The following is an 8,632-nucleotide window of genomic DNA, read 5'->3' on the forward strand; positions in this document are numbered from 1 at the left end:
TTAGGAGGAAGTTTTTCACACCACCACAAGAGAGGGTGGTGACACACTGGAACAGGTTGCCCAAGGAGGTTGTGGATGCCCCATCCCTGCAGCCATTCAAGGCCAGGCTGGATGTGGCTCTGGTCAGCCTGGTCTGGTGGTTGGCGACCCTGCACATAGCAGGGGGGTTGAAACTAGATGATCATTGTGGTCCCTTTTCAACCCAGGCCATTCTATGATTCTATGATTCTATGATTCTATGATTCTATGATTCTATGATTCTATGAAATAGTCGTTCTCCCTTGTTCCCCCAGCTACATCTTCACATTTCAGAAATCATTATTTAAAGGTACCCACAAGTCTACTTTATTTCACAGGGCAAAATGCCTACTTTCTACACCTAGAAATCACTGATTAAAGCCATATTATAGTGAAGATAAATCTTGTTGACATTCCCTGGTGCATAAATAACATGATACTACACCAGCTCTCTTTAGCTGTTTATCCCACATTCTCCAAATCTGCTTATGCAACTGGCAGCCCATCTGCCACCTGTGGCAGAGAATCTGGGTATGACCATTACCTTCAATGAGACACAGTTTCTGCACAGACTGTGATATCCAGTAACACACATATGTCCAAGCTAATGCAGAAAACAGTACTTTTAAACTTTTAAAGATCTGAGGGTGTTCTGTTGTCTCATTACAACTCTTGTTTCTGAGGTCTAAGTTCAGTATAAGTGTCAGTAGCCCCTAGGACTACTTTTGTGCCTCACATAAAATATACAGTTATGAGTCTGACTAGATCTACAGAAAAGAACAGCACAGAGTAAATGTCACACATAATAAAGGAATCTCCTGCTTCAATCTACAGAAAAGAACAGCACAGAGTAAATGTCACACATAATAAAGGAATCTCCTGCTTCAATTTCCTTTTTCTTTTTAAATGAATTTGGCTGTGCAGAAGGTTAAGTTATTAAATAGAAAATCCCACTCTCTTAAATAATTTTCCATTATACCTTATAGCTTTATTTTATTTCTGATAGGACTTCTTTTTTCCTGTTTAGCATAAAATCTCATTTCTGTTCCTTGACAGGACTTTGACACAACCTCAACATCTATAGGCTGGACATGAAGGATGTCTAACAATTGCAGACTCTTAAAAAAGATGTATTTTGAAGTGCTGCTGCTCAAATTCTTTTTTTTTTCTTTTACTAGTATAAGTGCAAGTCAAGACAAAGATGATATCAAGGTCACAGACCAAGAGAAAGTCATTTTTAAACTGATTTTTCTTATTTCAGTTTCACCATTAAATGGAACTTGAATTACAATAAAGCGATTGAGTCAAGTTTCTGACTCTGTGTTCTGTTGTAGTACAGGCAGCTTTAAAAACTGAAAGATTTTCAGATAATATCTACATGGACCAGAAATGCCAAACTAGTGACAGTCAAGATTCACTCCAAAGAGCTGATGAGATGTCATGTCCTGTGAGACCTCACCAGCATTCAGGATCATGGCTGTACACCTTGCCCTCCCCGGTTTGTTGCTGTGGACCTGAGCAGTTGTTAGCATCTATAACCACCTTTCCTAGAGCAATGAGAAGATGCTGCTGTGGCCTTGTAGTGATCTGGTCCCAGGAAAGATTCCACATATCAATTCCTTGAAAGAAAGAAAGATAGCCAGGGCCAACAGGTAAGTGGCACTGGGGCTAGGAGGACTAAGCTCCCATTCAGGCTGGCTGTCTCAAATTAATTCTGCTACAAGGCAAGGTAAGGTCTTGGTTTTAGTCCATTGTCACTTGCACAGTCATGCTCTGTCAGATCCACAATTTTTCCTCAAGGCAGACTCCTTCCACATGCAGGTTCTTGAGGGACCTTGACAGGCATGAGAGTTGAGCCCGTGTGAACCTCAGGAATTTCAGAAATTCCAAATGTAACGTCCTTTGTCTGGGTCAAGACACAAAGAAGACTGGACAGAAATCATCCTGAGGAGAACGAATTTGTGTTCTTTGTAGATTAAAAACCCAGTATAACCCAGCAGTGTGCACTTGCAGACCAGAAGGCTAACAGTACCCTGAGCTGCATCAGAAGAGGGATGGCCAGTAGGGAGAGAGGTGATTGTCCCTCTACTGTCCGGGTGATGCCCCACCTGCAGCACTGCATCTGTGCCTTGGGGCCACCAACACAGGAAAGACATGGAGCTGCTGAAGCAGATCCAGAGGAGGTCACAAGGATTATTAGAGGGCTGGAACACATCTCCTATGGAGAAAAGCTGAGGGAGACAGGGGCTTATTCAGTATGGAGAAGAGAAGGCTTAGAAAAGACCTTCCACTACCTAAAGAAGGTCTACAGAAAAGATGAAGAGCGACTCTTCATGAGGAATCTTAGTGACAGAATGAGAGACAATGTTTTTTTAAAACTGAAAGAGAAACAAGTGAGACTCTGGAAGAGGCTGCCTAGAGAGGCTGTGGATGCCCCATTCCTGGCGGTGTTCAGGGACCATGGAAGAGGCCCCGGACAGCCTGATTTGTTGGATAGCAACCCTGTCCATGGCAGAGGTCCCTTTCAACCCAAGCCATTCTGCGTTTCTATATTACTAAATTCCACCCTCTTCAAAAACCTCTTATACATTAGCATGCCTAAAAATTCACAATCAAAGAAGTTATATTAAGTCCCACTTATTAAAAGCAGATTATTGTAAATATATACTCTTATTCCCAAGCGAAGAATGAAAAAAGGTTTTCATGCAAGTTATTTAGGCAAATATTTTTCCAAAGGGCATAGGTTAGTGAACAAAATGATTCAAGAAAATACAGTGAATTTTTTTGTAATTTTGAACAATTTAAAGAGTTACAATATCACATTGACATGTAAAATATATATATGAAAAATCAGAGGCTTTTAAAATTATTAAGAAAATAGTAAAATGTTCTCTCTGTATTAAAAAAAAAAACTATTAAAGAAAAAACATCTTTTATGCTTAGTACCATTATCATTACAAGTTGGGGAGTGTTTATCTGAAAGAACGAGATAAACGTTTCTCACGGTGTTAATCCAAAGTCCTTTGAGGCTGAAGACTTTTTCCCAATGACTTAAATGGGCTTTGATTCAGGCCTCAAGAACATTTGTCATTATAAGATTTACCTACTCAATTCAGCCAAATATCCCACCAAAAAAAATGCTCCTTCTATTTACTTTACTGCGTCTGTAGCCCAGTCTAAGTCCAAGAACCTCACAACCGTTGACACGATAATCTTCTCTGGATCAGCAGAAGATTGCTTTTGGTAGTGTCCTTATGCCATACTTAGTATAAGCATAATCTATTAGAAAGCTGTTAAACACATCTGTAGTACGAATTTGTACTTCATGAGTTTTCCCTCACAGTACCTATATGGAGCCCAGAGATTTTGACATTTACAAAATAAATAACAACAGAAATCTGAGTAATTTTGAACAGTACCACGGCAGAGGTGGGAACTCATTCCAGAATTAGTTCTATACCTCACACAAACACTGTTAGGACAAATACAGAGAATAACCAGGCTTGTAGTCTTAAATCTAGTTAGGGCAGTGTCTACCCAGAGTCTTGTTAGCAGTGGGCTGCCACCCAGAGTGATCTCGTTGTGAGGTTGCTGCCCAATAAAAGAGGCTGTGTGACTCTGACTTGCTGCAGTGCTAAGTCACCTCTAATGCAGTCTACTGAATTGACCCGTTTGAGGTCAGAGTGGCTAAGGAAGCCTGGCATCATCTCCTGCTGTGTCTATAGGAGAATATTTGAAGCACTTTAGCTGTTTCATAAGTGAATACTGTGTTTGTAAGTTTGGACTTATTCCTTTTTTTTTAGTGTGGACTGGCTCTTTCCACAAAGGGAGCCATAAAAACTTCTGTGTAGTTAGTGTACTCTCATCCTTTTCCCCAAAGCTACAAGTGTTGATCTACTCTATGCACTTTTTGTTTCATATCCAGGCACGGTGCTTCAGATAACCTAGATATTTTTCAACCCCAATACTTCTTTTGAGAATTCTAGTTGCATACCCACCCCCACAATCTCACATTACTGCCTCTATTCTATTTTCTTTTTTTCACGGTGAAACAGGAACATTTCTTCACATGTTCGACAGGTTGGTAAGCTGAACTTCTTACTGCCTACAAGTCTCCAAGCATTGGGTTTAAGGCATACTGACAATTCCAGCCACATTACTTGTTACTGAAGTTAGAACTCTGTCAAAGGAGTTTTTTGTATTAAAACGCTTTCCCACATCAGCCACTCAATACTGTAGAAATGAAGTTTTACTTGTCTTACTAATCTTACAAATGCTTGTTGTGTTCCTAATTTCTAGAGAGAGCTCCAAGTTTAACTGTGCAACAGAAACAGACTGTTTGATTAAATAAAAACAGCAGAGAACTGTTGTAGTGTAACTGTTTAAAACACATATCTGGATAACAGTGTAGGTAAAAAAAATTAAAATATTCACTCATTATCAACAAAGACTACAAAAAGTTGAAGAAAAATCAACACCTTTAAAGCCAGCAACATGCTATCATGTAACACAGAATGCAAAAATACAGGCCACAGCAAAGTCAGAGATGGGCTTACACTGGAAAGCAAATATCTTGTTCCCAAACATCTTTTTGTTTGGAAATGACTGGGTTTGCAAGTTAATGAATGACAAAGCTCTTGTGCTTTTACTGTTGTATGCTTTGCAAAATGACAAGACTAATATTCATTCATTAAAAATGTTTATAAAGAATAAAACTGGAATTTCTGTCTTCAGAGAAGAATATTTAATCTGAGGAAATTTAATGTGAGGAAATGCATTAGTGAAAGAAAGCTGTGGTTGTACTCTGAGAAATACATAACAGAAGGCAAGCACAAGGAATATACTTAAATGAACAAAAAATATAGAAAGATAGAATAAAACACTGTTATTTCCCAAAGAAACAAACTCTTTATTCCCAGCTCTTTCAATGTTAATGGGATATAATTCAAAATACTTCTCTGATGATTCTCAGAGAAATGATTACCTAACTGAGATGGGAACAGTGCACAAAGACACATGTTTGGTATTAAATCAAACAATTGGAAAAACTGAAATACACATTCCCTCCTCGGTAAGGCTATTAGCGCTTTTACAAGTTATTTCCCCTAACATTTCACCTTTCATCTCAAATATATATTTAATTGAAATCTGATAATTAAATTAATTAAGTGGTAAATCACATCAGGCTAACAGCTGTATTAGACAAAGATTTTTACTGTATCTGTAAAACTAAAACCACTGAGTACTCTCTTATTCTTGGAAGAATCAGCCTCAGCTGAAATCATAAATTAAACTGATGCTATACACCTCAAATATTTCTTAATATGTTCTTAAATGACTTGAAGACAGTCCCTATGTGGTCAATTACTTCTACAGTTTGCCATCTATTTTCCAACCTACCATCATGTTTTTAATTACAGTGTCTTTTGTGGTTCTGAAAGGAATTTCTTTCATTTATTAATGGTGATATATATCAAATGGTTATCCTTAGAGCAGACTATAAGTGAGAATTGTGTTTCTTTGTAAGATTGTTAAAACTGGCCATTATGAATCAAAATGACAATAACTCACAGTATCTCCAGTGACCCCTTTAGCAGTTTGAAAAGCAATTTGGAAGACTATGTGGAGGGTTGTAATTACATAAAATATCTTCTTCAGTAATAAAAATACAACATGTAAAAACAAATACACTTTATGTAAATCTCCATGATGATTATTTATTACCTGGTGCATGGAAACAAACATTCAAGTAAATTAATTCAGTAATTTATTATTTTTTTCCTAATTCCACCACTTTCAGAATTAATAGAAGAGCTTATTGAACAGACAAGTTATTTCCAGTTTTAGACATAACTCTTAAAAAGGACAGTTAAAACATCAGGTACACTGCATTTGAGATAAGGTAAAGTTCCTCTTTCAGTTCAATGGAAATGAGAAGTAACTACATCAGACTCTGTGTTCCCTCAGTATCACTTTGTGAACCTCATACTATTTCCAGCTCTTGACACAACTTCAGTTATATTACTTCCCTATGCTTGTGCAATTTTGCACTATCTGAATAAGACTTAGAGCCATGGTTTTTTATATATATTTCACGTAAAGAAGCTGGATGGGGCACGAATCAGGCAGGGTGATGAGAAATTTGATGCTAGAGCTGGGTCTTTGCTGAGCATGTTTTCCAGCCTCTCAGTGTGATCTCAGGACAGCTAAGGGCCACTAAAGCCCAGTGGCCTGGATACCAAACCAAAGGAATTCAGACATGTACAACTTTCAAACATATTTCCAATGTTAGGCCTTCTCAATCTGCATACCATGATCGTTTGTCTTAGAATTTTCTGGAGCATTGAGCAACTGCTACAACAGCTAAAAGGTTCAGAAAGATACACTGCATCAATGCCAACAGCTGGAACGAATGAGGATCCAAACACGAGCATAAGCCTCAGCAGCAGCTTCCCGCAACTCCTGCTCCCACACTGACAATGAGCCCCAAATGCTTGCGGTGATGGATGAGCCATAGGTACAGGGGCTGCACGCTCTGCTGCGAGTTGCTAAGCTCCAATATCTTCCGCTCCAGCACCTTTTGTTGTGCAGATTCTCTCCAAAAGCCCACCCACATCATGTATTGAGAACCTGTCAATTGCGCGAAGGTCTTGCAATCGCGAGGACAAGGAGTAACGGAGCTCAACAGATTACTGATACAGGGGGAGCCGAGCCTTAATCCAAAAACTGAAATCGCAGGGCCGGTGAGAACTGAATGCAATCTCTGAATGATGTCAGTCACCCTCTCGCCTCTGCTTCTTTGCCGATCACTCGCCAAGCTTCATGCGGATCGGGGGGTTGCAAGTCTGGTTCCTTCCTCGGGCTCACTAGTCTGAGGTCTAAAAGGCCATTTTCCTTATCATTGCTGTCGTTTGCAGTGGCTTCCATCACAGGAAGAGCGGTGGACTCTACTGGGACCATGGATTTCACGTGTTCTTTTAGCGATTCAAAACCCAATCTCCAGGAACCCAAGAAGTCTTTAGCCACAGGGTCAGAGAGCATAGCTGCGTCCTACAGCCTCACTCCTGCTTTATCCACGTTTCGGTGTCATAAATCGTAGCCCCATCTATTACTTCTACATTACGGGAGACTAAATTGAAGCTTTCCACTTTAGCGTGATGCTTCTGCAAAATCTTTCCATTATTTTGCAAACTGCCTCCTGCTTGCTCCCATTGTTCCCCAGTTGCTCACATCTGTCCTGCAGAGGTGATTCTAGCTGAGCCGATGAAATGTTGGGCAGCCACATTTCTCTCAACGCTTCCCCATACAGGCTTCTATGTCGATTGCATTTCTCCCAATGCACTCTCCATGGCATCCCTGAGCCTCGCGTTTCTCTCAACGCACTCACAGTAAGGCTACTCTCAGCCGCGCACTTCTCTCAGCGCTCTCTTGATGGGGCTTCCTTCAGCCCGCTCCAGACTGATCTGCTTTTCATGTCTCTGTTTGTGCGCCAGTTGTGGCAGGAGAGACACAGACCCCGTTGAAGGTGCAGAATGAAGACGTTAGTTGTACGTGCTTACAACCAGTTATACCCACGCAACAACCCCTTGGACACATGTAGGAGTCAGGCACCCTGTGTGTGTTTGTCTGGCGCAGGTAGTTGTTGAGCTTATTTCCTCATTTGTAAGGTCTTTTGTTCATAGTGTCTTTCTTTGTCCCACAGGTCTCGCTGTACGTCCCCTCCCCCAGAGGAGCCCATGTTTTCTGCAATCTGTGAAAAAATTATGAGGACTTGCTTTCCCTAAGACCTAATTTTAACTGAAATCATGTGGTCCCAGTCACAAGTTTTCCTCACCTATTCCTGCTTCACCTTGTTCTATCTACTTGCTGCCACATCGTCAGTCATTCCTTTTCTGCTTTTCGTTAGCTTTGCTTCCAAATCTTGAAGAAGAATAGCAGATACAAAATTTGTCTGGGTCTTTGCAGTAGATATCACAAATAGCCAGAGAGTTGTAGAGCAGCAAGTTACTGTCAATACATATGACTTACAGAACATGTTAAACCATTAACATGTTGGTTGCATTAAGCGTCTATGTAGACGTGCTCACCTTAGCCGTAGGTAAGGTGTTTGCATGTTGTTATATCTCAGATCATGGCAGCTCAGGGAATTCCATCAACACCAACAGGTGGAAGAAAATCTCTCTGTGCTATGCAGTGTACCATCAAGGCTGGACTAAAGAATGACATACTGCTTCTCTGTGATCACTTTAAGAGTGATTTTCTCATAGCAGGGACAGGAAAGTCATGGTACGAGTCAGGCTTATTTTTCTGATTAAGTTTTATAGGCTCAAATTTATGAGGCTTGAGGAGGAGAATCAGGAGTTTCCAAACTGCACCTAAAGTCTTAATGACTTTTGACTACTGGAAGTGGGATGAACTTTATACACTGTTGTACAGAATCTTCCACTGACTAGCACTAGCTCATTTACATTCTCTCTTCCCTCATTTATGCATTTGTATTGTAGCTGGACCACCAACCTTTATTTTTTCAGGCATTAAGTTAGAAAAGGAAGCAAATACACTTGATTAATGAGGTATTTGAATATGAGAACATGAAACCTAGAGAAACAAAAAA

General features: G+C 40.0%; 1 protein-coding gene across 1 annotated transcript in view; it reads right to left on the reverse strand.

Annotated features, from left to right (window-relative positions):
* ROR2 (receptor tyrosine kinase like orphan receptor 2) overlaps positions 1 to 8,632 on the reverse strand; it is a gene marked incomplete at its 5' end in the record, with an annotated part of 178,040 nt that overhangs the window by 7,841 nt on the left and 161,567 nt on the right.

Source organism: Meleagris gallopavo, chromosome Z (genome assembly GCF_000146605.3).
Source record: "Meleagris gallopavo isolate NT-WF06-2002-E0010 breed Aviagen turkey brand Nicholas breeding stock chromosome Z, Turkey_5.1, whole genome shotgun sequence".
Classification (NCBI taxonomy): domain Eukaryota; kingdom Metazoa; phylum Chordata; class Aves; order Galliformes; family Phasianidae; genus Meleagris; species Meleagris gallopavo.